This window comes from Stenella coeruleoalba (assembly GCF_951394435.1).
Source record: "Stenella coeruleoalba genome assembly, chromosome: 10".
Lineage (NCBI taxonomy): Eukaryota > Metazoa > Chordata > Mammalia > Artiodactyla > Delphinidae > Stenella > Stenella coeruleoalba.
Window position 1 is genome coordinate 72,920,328 of NC_137156.1, and position 15,344 is coordinate 72,935,671.

Sequence of the window (15,344 nt, forward strand, 5' to 3'; positions counted from 1 at the left end):
AAAAATAAAATAAATAAATAAATTTTAAAAAAAAAGAATGGTGGAGGAGTTAATATATTTTGTCAATGTTAAATTTTCTGCTTCTGATAATCATACTGTGTGAGGATGCTCTTGTTCTTACACTGAAGTATTTGGGGCTAAAGGGGTGTAATGTCTGCAATTCATTCTCAAATAGGAAGAAAAATAATTTACATTTATATGTTAAATACATATATTCTATATCTCTATCTATCTTTAACTATCCATATCTATCTATCTATCTATCTATCTATCTACTGAGAGGCTGATACACAGAGACACAGAGAAAGCAAATGTAAACAATCAGTGAAGGTGGTTAAAGAGTATTCAGAAGTATCTTATCTTAGACTTGCAACTTTTCTATAAGTTTGAAATAATACTAAGTTGCCAACAGTAAAATAAGTTCACAAATAACCTGCACACTCTCACCACTCCTCAAGAAAAAGACAAGCCCATAGACACTCATTCCTCTTCAGGGCATCTGATATCCACCGGTTGCCCAACTCCAGGGGGCCTTAGGCCCTCAGGGCTCAGCTCTGCAGGATCTGCTAACCCTTGGTGCCTGCAGGCTCCGGGATCCTACAAGGCAGTGAGACTGCCCAGGCACTTCAGCAGAACTTGGTTGGGTATTAGCTGGGACACAATTCCTTAGGCCTGAGAAGAATATAATTTAAGGCTTGTTTGATCAAAATAGCTCTCTTCCAAACAAAACTGGAAATTCTCACAAGAGGCTCTTTATTTTTAAAGAAGTTTCTCTCAGTAGAAAGAAACAGCTAAAAGGAAAATAACTGTGTAATAGGTAATACCCCTCCCCTCAAAACAATGTACTTGAATATGCCAACAATGTGTCTTAATGTAGTTCCTCAGAATGTGGCCTCTGGAAGGACTGGACCTCTCTCCTTGTCCAACTAGAGTTCATTTGCACAAAGGAGGCCACCAGTTTTCAGACTAGTCTTGACTAACTTGAGAAAATGCTCCTGGCAATAGTCTGCAAAGAAGCTGTCAGAACAATAACGTGAAAGCCAGTTACCGTTTCTGATGTGGTGTCTGGAAAGATGTCAACTGTGATTAGAGGGACATTTTCCTTCTGCAGCTGTCTCTGAAAGTGGAGGAGGGCCTCATCACAACCCCAAATTATAGGAGAGAGGTAAAGGGCCGCCAAACCCCAGGGACATGCAGGTATTCAGGGAATCCTTCCTTCAGCAGCACTATCATGTCCTGTCAAGTTTTGAGTAAAAAAGCAAAAGTTGTGATAAGCCACAAGTGGGCTGCAGGGAGGGGGAAAGGACTTTGTGCTAAATTTTCTAATCCTGAATTTTTGCTTCAAAGCCCATCCCAATCACTTTTATCCTGAGGTCTGAAACTGAGATCTGGATTTTGCAGAATCAAAGCATATTCATCCAGCATTTAATCCATTTCCCAGGAAATCAGTGTTTTACTAAGAGTAGAATTCTTTCATGTCCAGATCTTTCCTGGGCACTTCTAAGGACTAATCCAGCACACAGGACAAGCTCAACAAATGTTTGTTGACTGACACACATGAACAAATGAATCCAAAATAGTGAATATAAAACTGTAGAATTTCTTTTCAGAAAGACTAAAACACCAAGATGTGCCATCCATAAAATTCCATTTTTGACTCTGGGACCCACAGTATTTCTCATTTCTTGGCAATAGAAATCCAGGGACTTCCCTGGTGGTCCAGTGGCTAAGACTTCACGCTCCCAACGCAGGGGGCCTGGGTTAGATCCCTGGTCAGAGGACTAGATCCCACATGCATGCTGCAACTAAGAGTTCTCATGCCGCAGCTAAAGATCCCACATGCCACAACTGAGACCCGGAGCAGCATGCATGCATGCATGAATAAATAAATAAATAAATAAATAATCCAGGAACAACAAGAGACTCAGATGAATGAATTTCACTCTGTAGTTTCATTCATTCAACAAATATTTTATTGAGTACTTATTAGGTGCCAGGCACTGTGCAAGCTGCTGTAGATACATTGGTTAACAAAAGAGATATGTTTCCTGCCCTCAGAGGGGACAGAGACGATAAAACAATAAGCAAATAAAAAAGCTGGTTTTAGGGTGTACTAAGTGTTATGAAGAAAGTAGACCAGGGTAATATGAAAGCCTATGAAAGGTGGGGAGGGGTAAAACTACCGGAGAGAAAGGTCAGGGAAGCTTCTCAGAGGAGGAACATTTGAGATGACACCTAAGTGATGGGATGGAGCCAACCAAGCAAAGATGGGGATAGATGGGGAGTTAGAGCTCCTAAAGGCCCCTCATCATTAAAGGTTCAAGTTCTCTCCTTCCACACACAGTCCCTAATGCCTGTTCTGATTGGCCAATGCCCATGGATGTGTGCTGGTTCCATATCTGGTGCCTGTTCTGATTGGCCAGCGTCCATGAACATGATTATGTGGAAGAACATCATCTCCTATTAATAAGAGAACTGTACTGAGGCAATTTTCTTTCAAGTTCATGAGAACTGTATTGAGGCAATTTTCTTTCAAGTTCATGAGAACTGTATTGAGGCAATTTTCTTTCATGTTCATGAGAACTGTACTGAGGCAATTTTCTTTCTCAGTTTATTTGAAGAGAAATTAAGGGTGAATAATTTTACTCATCTTTGTGTTATTGTTAGTCATGAACACGGTCCTGAATTTCTCAAGACTTGTTAGTGTCTGTAAGACCCTATGCAAAGTCAGGTCTGGTCTACTTTTTTTTTTTAAAGGTTGGAAAAATTACTTTATGAAGCCTTAAGAAGCACTGAGTATAAACTGTAGTCCAGAGTTAGATACAATTTAATACAGTTCAATTCCAAAATAAAAGTTATTGTAGGTGAGACCACGAAATTTCCTAACACGTGATTTTAATACGCTGCGCTAAATTTTCTAAAACAACTCAGAGGAACCAATATTTACAGTAGATGGAGTATTTATGAAAACTCTGGCATCACCTATATTATATACATGTATATATGTGAATATATATATAGAGAGAGAACCCAAGATTATATGAACTAGGAAACATATGTTGTATATTTCAACAGCAATACTAGAGTGCAGAATTTGAGACTAAGATTTATAACATGGGATTTGGAAAAGGAGCAGACATCTTGTTTTCAAAACCTGAAGTTTTTCTCAAGATCCAAGTCAACATTGTAACTGCCACAGAACAGGAAAAAGGGAAGCTTTTCTCGCTTCAATTGTTCATCTGCATCAGAAAGTCCAGGAGACAGGAACCACTGCAATAAGAAGGGAGTGAACAGGTTCTCCCAAAGGAAGACTGTTACTTCATTATGCCTCCTGCCCTGGTCACCAGGAGCAAACTTTGCATTTCCCAACCTAATGCTTGGCAGCACCAAGACGTTTCAGTAATGGTTCATCATAAACCCTGCATTCTCCATCTTCATGAGGTAACCTTGTCTCCCATTGAATTTCCTTTCCCTTCCTTTCTTGGGCTTCTGCTCTTTGTCTTTCTTCAAGTCTATGCTTGGCTTCAGTTGCTGCATCAATGTCTCTGATTTTTAAGTTGAAAGTGACATCCTTCCAAAGGCAGTGGGTTTCGTACTCATTCTGATCTTCCAACTTCCTCACTTTCTTCTTGATTATAGGCAACTTCTTGGTATCTATAAAAACTACATTTTCCCCTGTTGAGTATTTTGCATACAGTACACCATTCCATTCCCCTTCAATTGAGCAGAAAGACTTCTTGTCATTTGGAGAAAAAAATCTCAGCAGTGGGCTTCCCTGGTGGCGCAGTGGTTGAGAGTCCGCCTGCCGATGCAGGGGACATGGGTTCGTGCCCTGGTCTGGGAAGATCCCACATGCCGCGGAGCGGCTGGGCCCGTGAGCCATGGCCGCTGAGCCTGCGCGTCCGGAGCCTGTGCTCCGCAACGGGAGAGGCCACAACGGTGAGAGGCCCTCGTACCGCAAAAAAAAAAAAAACCAAAAAAAAAAAAAAAAAAAAATCTCAGCAGTAATTCTGTGCTTCTTGCCCCCATAGAAAGGTTTAGTGTGGAAGACGATATTGGCACTTTAGCCAGTTTTGGAACAATTAATATTGCGTTCTCCACCTAGTTCCACCTAGGGCACTGTAAGGATAGACCTTCCATAACCATTGGGGAATGTGAGAATGTAATGTTCATCAGGGTCTAGACACGAGACACAGCCCTGTCCTATGTTGTGCACCCCAATTGACATCCCAAGGAATTGTGATTTGGTCCAGATATGAGCACTGAATTGTATCTTCTTGGTAAAACACTCAGCATAAAAGGCTGAAACTGGTGGATCATGGTTATGCTATTCTTGGAAACCCAGGGAATTGGTCCTTCTGAAACTAGCTCCACATTCTCTTCAGTATCATTGGTAATGTCCAGTGATACTGAAGGATCTCACCCAAAATGGGGTTGTACGGCTTTTTGGCAACCGATCCTTTCCTTCCTGTGTGAAAGGCTGAGAGGTACCATTTTACAACCTGAACCATTCAGTCTCTGGCATCCTTCTGATCACTAATACTCACAAACAGGTCCGGATGTGCAAAAATGTCTGCATACATTTCTAAAAGAGATCTTCTTTCAAGAGTAAATGTTGGAAGAACTACTTTAGTAAGATCCATTCCAAGCCTAACCTGTGACAACAGAAGCATGATAACACTCTTGTGCTCTTCCACCAACCCTGCCTCCCCTTCATCATCTCTATCATCATGTGAATAGAAAAGGTCAGCATCACTTGTTCCATTGGACATGGAAGAATTAACTGATTCCGTGGTATCTGGGCGCTTTAGACTATTTCCTGAGCTGCTGTGTGTCAAGACTGAGGCAGAACCAGAGGAATCTATTAAGTGCTTTGGGGATGAGCCACTCTGATGGAATTCATCCGCATTATAGAATTCATCTTCACTGCTAGAATAAGAGAACTCTGGGACTGTGTTTGGAGACAAGCTGGCATGGCTTGGAGAAGTGAGACTGCTACTAGGTGGTGAGTGCTCGCTGCCTGTACTGTTTGGTGTTGGAGTCTGATGATGTCCCAAGATAGTAGCTAATACAGGTCCAACTGGTAGAGAAGATGGACGCTGCTCTGACTTACACAACTGAGTGGGTTCTGGAGGTAAGACAGTCTGGGAGGGCATTGTGTTGATCACAGGTTCCAAGGGACTAGGCTGATATATTGCATCCATAGGATTAATAGTACTTTTAGTGATCTGCAGCAACACAATGCAGTGTTTAATTGATTCTACCATGCTATTTGCTGTCTCTTTGAGAGTTTCAATTTTCTTTCTCTGTTCATCGTCTTTGCAGTTTTGAAGTTTGTCATCAAAAAGCTTTAACTGTTCTATCAAGATCTGTAGGTAAGCATCAGCCTCTGTAAGTTTCTTATCAAAGTCTTGGACACTAGGAACAAATCCTGAATCCAAACCTCCGCAAGTAGCCATCAAGCCAAGGCCCCCACCCTCTGTGCCTCCAGGGAAGGGAGCCGAGGGCTGATTCTGGGCACCCCCTCTTCTCCCTCCTCTGCTGGATCACGAGGCTGATGCCTGGTCTACTTCTCGTCTCTAACTTCATTCCCTTTGCTCTGCGCTCCAACCTCCCATAATCCCAATTCCTCTTTCCCCATGTTTCCTCTGCCTGGAACCCTCTTTCCTCCCCCTTTTCTCTCAGCCAACTCCTCCTCATCCTTCAGATATCAGCTTGACATCCAAGATAGCTCCAAACCACATTAAATCTCCCAGTTATGGCCTCTCAGCCTCATGTGCCTCCTCTTTGTTGTACTAACCCTATTAAAATGTTACCCTTGGGGCTGCCCTGGTGGCGCAGTGGTTGAGAGTCCGCCTGCCGATGCAGGGGACGCGGGTTTGTGCCCCGGTCCAGGAAGATCCCACATGCCGTGGAGCGGCTGGGCCCGTGAGCCATGGCCGCTGAGTCTGCGCGTCCGGAGCCTGTGCTCCGCAACGGGAGAGGCCGCAACAGTGAGAGGCCCGCGTACCGTAAAAAAAAAAAAAAAAAAAAAAATGTTACCCTTTACTTGTGTGATAACTTGGTTAACGTCTGTCTCCTCCCTCAAGCTAAGTTCAAAGAATGCGGAAACCAGATCAAGTTCACTTACTGTGGTACTTCTAGCGCATTCTGTTATGTGGGCACATAGAGTATAAAGCTTTGCGGTCACCATCTTGAAACTCTTAACTTTTTTAACAAGGGACCTGAATTTTCATTTTTCACTGGCCCCTGCAAATTACGTAGTTGGTCTTGGGAAGGAAAGAATGTATAGGGGCTCTTCTGTGGTGAATACTCATTCTGAGGCCACCATCCCTAAAAACCCAAAGCAAGTTTGACTACCAAGCATTGATTTGTTCAAATATTAAACAAATATTTATTGGACGTTATGTGCCCACATAGTGGAGCCCTGCTGAGTGCAGAGCTCTGTCCATGAAGGTGGCCCTCTTCCTGCCTTCCTCTTGGACTTCTTGATCCCATGCCAATTAAAGATGCTTCTGACTTCTTGTGGGATATATCTCACCCTAGACTTCACCACTCTCTGAACAATCTGTTGATAGGTTTCACAGGACAGGACCTCCTTGGCACGGGCCCAACCCTGAAGATAAGAAGTACTTTCCCCATTAGAACTTCAGTCCTGCCTTCAACCTGCCAATAAGACTCAGGCCAAAACAGAAACTTCATCTTGCAGAAGTACTTTTTTAATCTCCCTAATTTTAAAGGCCTGGTTCACCTCAGGATATTGTAAAAGGTTTGCCAGAAAGTGGCTCTCTGAGTTTGGCAACACTTGCCTGCTGCGTCTTAGCCTGGGCTCATCACTTACGCATCAACAAACATTTACTTTCAGCAGCCACAGACTGACAGTGCTGCTCTACTCACTGGATATCTCAGATTGACAAACAATGGACAAATGCCACACAGTAAATTAAATTTACAGGCAAGTTTGGAAACACTAAGTTTTTTAGCAAATGGTAATACCATATTGAAAGAGGAACAGCAAAAATGGAAAACGATGTTACTCATCAGAACAGAGTATCACCAATATGTTAGGGAAAATGGCAGAGAGAGCTGAACACCAAGAATTTCAATATATTTTTGAACTTTAAAGAAAGAAAAGTGATGCTGCTTTACACCATTTGGATATATACCTTGGGGTACTGTTTCCCAAAGGATCAGTCTGGTACCTTGTGGCTTGTAAGATCATTCTAGGCAGTATGCTTACCAGCTGCCTTGGTTTGGGCTCCCCCCGAAGCAGATCCTGGGTAAAGATTTAGGTATAAGCTGTTCACGTGGGAGGTGATTCCCAGGAAGAACTGGTGGGGAGTGGGAAAGTGAGGTGGCAAAAGGAGGGAGGCCACAAAAAGTTGTAAAGCCACCAGGTTACAGCTGTGGGCAGCCGGAGTAAAACCCACTGGGCCCCCCCCCGCCGAGAGACTGTGTAAGACACACCTCATAATTTTCCACTAAGGGGTGGGGAGGTGGAAGTATTTAATCCACCAACTCCTGCCTCTCACTGATGGGGAGGGGCCGCTCGGGACGTTAACCCCCTTGGCTGGAAACCCCTGCAAGTTGAAGGACACAGGAAGTCATAAATGGGTCTAGGGGACTCTGGAGGTGATTTCTGGAGTGAGCCTAGGCAATATGAGTGGGGCATTGGGAGAGTCTGCTCTGACAGGCTTTACCCAGCAGCAGATCACGTAGAAAAGTTATCATGTTTTTAATTCACTGTTCATTCTCAGTCCATCAGACTGGGGCTACCTCACCTTTAACACCCACCCAGTGCTTACCAACCTCAATCTTTCCCTCTCTCCAGGGTGCAAAGAGACTCGGGCAACAGCATCTAGCTAGAATTTAGTTACTCTGTTTTGTGGGTATCTATTTATCTTAATACCTGTATTCAAATTTGGGCCAGCATACTGGTTTTACATTATAATAATACAACCTTTCCATTAAAGATAACTATAAGGGAAAAACTGTCGGTCTGTAGAAAACTATTAAGTGTTTTACAATGTTAAGGGCTATGGTAAAAGATGATTCATAAATGAGTGAGGTTTAGGAAACACTCTCTTTGTGGAAACTCCCTCTCATAACTGTCACACAAAGTAACTGGCCCACGATCTTGCTGCTCCTGACAAGTACAGAAAAAGTGACACTCTGTTGCCCTCTTCCCTGGAATGAGTGAAAAGAGACTCCTACACAACCCCACCCCCCCAACACATGCCCGTCCTTTCTGGAGAAGATCTGTAGCCCTCCATCTGCCCAGTCATGGATTAAAAATGAAATTTGTATCTAACAGGTCTAACTTTAGCCACAGGAAACAGGAGCACTTGGGGGACCCAAAGGGTTAGCCAAGCTTTGTTAAAGGATGGGCACATTATCTTTTCTGAACCTTCTTCCTTCCCCTTTTTGGGAGGGGAGGGGTGGAGGCTAAGCTTTGGAGAGTGATCGGGAAGTGAGGCCTGTTGGATCTGTTTCCTGGTCAGCTGTGTGGGAGGTTTCACTGTTGTCACTGTCTGCCTCTCAAACTTATGCTACATATCATTAGGACCAAGTGATGCCCACTTTAGAGTATACTATAAAAAATATTTTGATGATGAAAATCACTCAAATGAGGAATTAAATAACGCTCTATGTTGAAAATGTCTAGACACCTTGACCACAAATACGAAATGCTTCTGTGAAGAAAAGAAAGTTTAAACCTAAGTAGTTTTTAAAACTTACATTTGTATATATTTTCTAGCTTACTTACAATGTGTACAATTTATAGGTCTGCTTTATAAATTTTCATCAGAAGTTGCCAGATCACAAGTGTTGTTACTCTCTGATCTGATGCATAAGTAGCAAAATAGAGAACAATTATCCAGTGGTTACCTATTTTTTAAGGGCACCGAACTAACTGTATGATCTTAGGCATTTCACATTCCTGCTCTGGATCTCAGTTTCGTTATGTGTAAGACGAGGGCATTGGACCAGGTGACCTCCAAAGTTTCCTTCTAACATTGTACGCGTGTATGACAACACGTAGCCAAGGAGATTGCTGGGTAAGGGGCGGGGGGAATGAGAATGGCAGAGATTGGGAAACACTTTCTAGAAGTAAATATGATATTCTGTTTTTGCCTCGAAGTCACAGATGACAATAATCATAGCTGTAAATTATGGTTTTGAAACACAATGTCTGTGTCAAGATTCCAGCACAGCCCAGAGCACTACACAAAGAAGGTGATCCACCAACGTGTGTTGAATGAGTGGACAAAGGCACCTTCCCTGAATATCTTTTGAGGACTCAAGCCTAATGCCCGATTATTTACAACAGCCAAGATATAGAAACAACCTAAGTGCCCATCAATGGATGAGTGGATCAAGAAGGTGTGTGTGTGTGTGTGTGTGTGTGTGTGTGTGTGTGTGTGTGTGCGGTTAAAATAACAAGATGCCATTTCACATCCATCCATCAGATTGGCAAAATTAAAAGCCTGACAATACTAAGGGTTGGAGAAATGAGGATTCTCATCCAAGGCTACAGGGAGAGTTACAGACTGGAGAGTAACTTGACAGCTTCCAGTCAAGCTGAGGATAGGCATGTTTTCCTGCCCAGCAACCCACTTTTAAGGACATAGTCTAGCGTAATTCTTGCAGGTGGTGGGCACTTAGAGGCCTGTACTTGAGGGATGCTCAGGATGTTTGTAACAGCAAAAGACTGGACATAACGGAAATATCTTGTAGTACGTAGATGGAGTATAGGACATGCACCAACATTTCCATCAGTGAAAACCCATCCATCAATCAGGTTCCTCCTCTCACACATGCCTGCCCAGACCATTACATTGCGCTGGGATATGCAAAACACACATCAGCTCCAACACTGCTAGTTCATGCCTCCCACCTGACTCATGTTTGGATAGCTGCATTTGTTTCCCTATAGTTTATTTTGATCCAACCAGAATTACAAGCACACAGGGCCTCCTTGCTTCTAGACTAGTGGTTCTCAAAATTTTTGGTCTCAGGATCCCTTTATACTTTTAAAAACTATTGAGGGCCCCAAGAGCTTTTGTTTATGTTGGTTATATCAATATTTGCAGTATTAGAAAATAAAATTAAGAATTAAAAACTTTCTTTCTTTTAAAAAGTAATGAGTGTATTATTACTTCTTAATCTAATTATCACATTTTAATGAAAATTAACTATATTTTCCAAAACAGAAAACGTAGGGAGAAAAGCAGCATTGCTTCATACTTTTATAACTCTCTTTAATGGCTGGCTGCACAGAAGACAGCTGGATTCACATATCTGCTTCTGTAATGAATCTGTTGTGGTGTGTTATTTTGGTTGATGCATACGAAGAAAATCTGTTCTGTAGTTACGTAGTTAGTACTTTCTAGGTCTCAGGAACTCCTTGGATCACACTTTAGAACCACTGTTTTAAATCACCCTACATTCTGCCAAAAGTTGTCTTTCACACAAACACAATCATGTCATTTCCCACTTCCCTCAAAGCGTGAATGGCTGCCTATGGCTCACAAAGTTAAGTCCGAATTCTGCACAAAAACCCTTCCCATTTAGCCAATCTCGTGTCTGTCCAAACTCCATTACTGCTCTACTTTATATACTGGTACTCTACCCACCTCCGGGTACACACGCATGCCTGTCCTGTTCTGCTTGTTTGTGCCTCTGAGCCTCAGCTTTCCTCCTGCTAAGACTCCTGTGTATCTCTTGTAACCCCGTCCAAAGGTCACCTCCTCTAGGAAGCCTTCTCTGATTCACCCTTCCCTTGGAGTTTACTTTTTTGTGTTTCAAATACTTATTTTTTGAATAAGTAATTGAAGTGCATTGGATTAAATTCCAAAAGGGTATGCTGTACAACAGTAAGTAGACTTCTTTCCCACATCCATCCCTTCCTCTCCCAGGAGGCAACCATTGTGATTGGTTCCTTCTACATTTTTCCAGAGCTGCTCTAGACGTAAATAGGCTAGTCATTTCTTTTACCCAAATGGCATCATACTATATGCACTGCTCTACACTTGCTTAACATTATAGCTTGGACATCAAATTAAAATTGGCCTCATTTTTTCAATAGTTGAAGATTATATTTTTAAAATGTACTATAGCTTATTTATTCAGCCCCCCCACTAACTGGATACGTATGTGGTTTCCAACCTTTTGCTGCAGCAAATATCCTTCTATAGAAATCAATCTACACATGTGAGAGACTCTGTGACATTAATATCCAGGAGTGAAACTGCTGGGTCCAAGGGAATGTATATTTGTAAGTTTGATAAACATTGTCAAATTGTCCTCCATAAAGACTGTTCTAATTTATACTCCCACTGCCATGCATGAGAGGTCCTATTACCCTTGCCAAGCGGTGTTATCCAACTTTTCAATCTCCGTCAATGTGGTAGATGAAAAATGATACCTTGGTTAAGTTTAAATTGATATTTCTCTAACAAGATCAAATCTCTAGAGCTATGCTATCCAGTATGGTGGCCACTAGATACATGTGGCTGTTTAAATTTAAATTTTAATTAATTAAAATTAAATAACATTTAAAACTCAGCTCCTCAGCTGCACTAGCCTCATGTGAAGTGCTCACTAGTCATCTGTGGCTAGTGGCCTCTGTGTGAGACAGTGCAGATACAAAACATTAGTATCACTGTAAAAAGTTCTACTGGACGGTGCTGCTCTACTGCACTGTCCAATGGCTACCATGAGCACACACGTGGGTACTGAGCACATGAAATGCGGCTAATCTGAAGTGAGATGTGCTCTAAGTAGATAATACACACTGGATTTCAAAGACTTAGTATGAAAAAAAGAATGCAAAATGTCTCCATAATAATTTTTTATGTTGATTATATGTTGAAATGCTAACATTTCGATATACTGGGTTAAATAAATCATTAAATTAATTTCATCTGTTTCTTTTTACCTCTTTTTTTTTTTTCTTTTTACCTCTTTTAATGTGGCTATTAGGAAATTTAAATGTACACATGTGTCTCACATTCTGTTTCTACTGGACAATGCTGCTCCAGAGGGCACAGTGCGCTCTTAAGACCTGGATTTTAGCATTTTTCCTTTTACACAGAAATAAGTGTAGCTACTATTGCTATAAAGAAAAACAGACTCATTGGAATCTCTTTTTCCTCCTAGCCCTTCCCTGCCCCATGCAGACAGGGTGGGCAACAAAAGGAGAAAGGGCGGCAATGATCTTGATGACGAACAATCAGCCCTGAAACAAACCAGTACACTTCCCACCTGGGCGGCCACAGGCAGGAACCAGTGGCATCGCTGACCCCGAGCAGGGCCTGATTTCCTGGTGGCTGTTAAAACAATGTACCAGAGAACAAAGTGCCTTCAAAACTAATAATAGAAGAATGGCTCCAAATAAGATTTCCAGGACTCTGCGGGAACAAATTCCTCCCCTGCACCGACCCTAACCCACCTTCCACCCCTTGGCTTGACCTGGCCCCTTGGCTTGACCTGGCCCCTTGGCCTGACAAATGTCCTGTCCCAGCCCCAAACCCCCTGCATTCTCAGCAGTCTGTACACACAGACTGAGGGACAGAGTGGAAAGGGGAGACCCAGAGAAAGAGGTGGGCGGCAAGGGCTCTGCCCTAAAGGGCTGACGCGACAATGGTTCTATGGTTGAGACATGGCATATATGTTTCTGTCATCTGTGTCTTTAGCTTTGGCTATGAAGGTCAAGAAAACAGTTTTCACCCTTGGATGGGCACTGGCAAAGAGGGATGGGTGGACCAGTTTGTGCCCTGGCACTGACGTATTTTTGCCTGTGAGACAGGGTTTTGTTAGTAGGAAAGAAACACGAATGGCAGTTAGGTATAAACAGTCCATGATAGTTGCCACCATGATTAAAGAATACTATCTATTGTAGTAAACTCAAACTATATCTAGATAGAATTTTTTTTAATGTTCAATTACCTTTTATTCTACTAAATAAACCAGTTTTAACATTTCAGTGTATATTCTTTCAGACTACAAAATTGTGTATGTTACATACAATGATATAAACATGCTGTTTTATCACGTTTCATCTCACTCAAAAATAAATACAGTTCTTCCATGTTAAGAAAAAAAAAAAAGAAAGAAAACAGTTTTGCAACATGATCCGTCAACTTGATAGATCAGAACATTTTCTATCCAGGTACTGAGGGAATGAGACCTAATTGTGTCTGAGCATAAGTCATCTGCTTGGAGGAAAACATTATTTTATTACCATTACCATCATCATCATGGTCATCATCATCATTAGCTGTGTGCCTTTGAACAAGTGAAATAACCTCTCTGGGTCTCAGGTGTATCATCTATAAAATATATGAGCTTTCCTATCTCATCCAGTCAGAAAGTTCTGTGACTCTATGCACATGCAAATGAACTATCACCAACACCTTCATTCTCATTCTCTCGCTGCTTTAAAACACACTCATTGGCCACATCTTCTTTATACGATGAGTGTCTTTTAAAGCAGCTAGAGAATGAGAATGAAGGTGTTGGTGATAGTTCATTTGCATGTGCGTAGAGTCACAGAACTTTCTGACTGGATGAGATAGGAAAGCTCATATATTTTATAGATGATACACCTGAGACCCAGAGAGGTTATTTCACTTGTTCAAAGGCACACAGCTAATGATGATGATGATCATCGGATGAATGGATAAAGAAGATGTGGCACATATATACAATGGAATATTACTCAGCCATAAAAAGAAACGAAATTGAGCTATGTGTAATGAGGTGGATAGACCTAGAGTCTGTCATACAGAGTGAAGTAAGTCAGGAAGAGAAAGACAAATACCGTATGCTAACACATATATATGGAATTTAAGAAAAAAAAAAGTCATGAAGAACCTAAGAATAAGACAGGAATAAAGACACAGACCTACTAGAGAACGGACTTGAGGATATGGGGAGGGGGAAGGGTGAGCTGTGACAAAGCCAGAGAGAGGCAGGACATATAAACACTATTTTACCAAACATACGGTAGATAGCTAGTGGGAAGCAGCCTCATAGCACAGGGAGATCAGCTCGGTGCTTTGTGACCACCTGGAGGGGTGGGATAGGGAGGGTGGGAGGGAGGGAGACGCAAGAGGGAAGAGATATGGGAACATATGTATATGTATAACTGATTCACTTTGTTATAAAGCAGAAACTAACACACCATTGTAAAGCAATTATACCCCAATAAAGATGTAAAAAAAAAAAAAGACACTCATTGGTCAACCAATATGAGTTAGACCCTGAGCCTGACACTGGCATACAAATATGGAAAAATGCTTCTTCCACTGGATGAAGTGTTTAAGAGATGGAAGGGAAGAGAAGAGGGTGGGGATGGAATGAATCATTAGAGCAGAGTTCTTTACCTGGGGCCAGGGGTCTGCACAGACATTTTAACAACTATGTGCAGTTTTCTAAAGAGAACATTCCAAGATGCATGTGACCTCAAGAAGGCAGGGGGCTAGTGATGTAAAGAAACTATGAGAGGCTAATTACCACACTAAATTCTTAGTCCATGGTGGGTGCCTGAAGAGTTAGCACCCAAGACAGTGCACAAGGTGTACATGGGGATAAACACACAAGGGATTTGAACCGGAGCCTCTTTGGTGCAAAGCCTGCCTCTTTCCCCTCACATCAGGGATAATCTGTTTACACTCGCCTTCTCCCTGCTGCTGTGCCTTTACCAGTGCTCCCCTTGCTCACATCAGAAGATTACAAGCATTTAACAGGCCAAGACAGTATCCCACTTGTTTGATCTGGGATGACTGTACTTGCCCAAAGCAGGGGGGGCGGGATTTGAGGGGGAGAGTTAGGAGGAGAGAATGAGATAACCCATGTGAAACACGCATCACTAGTTAGCATCTCAAAGGTACTAGCGGGTATTCATTCATAGAATATTTATTTAGGACCTAATACGTGCCAGCCCTTAGGTTACATGTTTTCATCATCTTCACCACTTATTAGTACCATATTTATCTCCCCCAACATGGCAGAGTACTCCACATAGTAGTCACTCAATAAATGTAGGTTGAGTGAGTAAATAGTGATGATCTCTGTGGTATATTAATTTATTCTTCAGCAAACTTTTATGCCCTTCCCTGACCTCCATGGCTTGGTACTATGACTTGCTCTGGCCAGTGGAACATGGGTGGACAGGACAATGTACCAATTCTGAGCCTAGGCCTTAAGAGACATTACGTATTGCTGCTTGCTCCCCTGGGATCTTCTGACCTGCACAGGAGAAGAATATACACTTGGGTAGCTAAGGGACCTGAATGGGGCAGACCATGCAGCCAACCTGTACACCTGTAAGCATAAGA

General features: G+C 42.2%; 1 protein-coding gene and 1 pseudogene across 5 annotated transcripts in view; both read right to left on the reverse strand.

Annotated features, from left to right (window-relative positions):
- Positions 1 to 15,344, reverse strand: part of ARHGEF3 (Rho guanine nucleotide exchange factor 3) — a 311,235-nt gene that overhangs the window by 154,854 nt on the left and 141,037 nt on the right. The gene's annotated exons all lie outside the window — the stretch shown is intronic.
- On the reverse strand, positions 447 to 5,493 carry LOC307192738 (oxysterol-binding protein-related protein 9-like; annotated as a pseudogene). The gene has a single exon. The product of its transcript is annotated as an oxysterol-binding protein-related protein 9-like (transcript).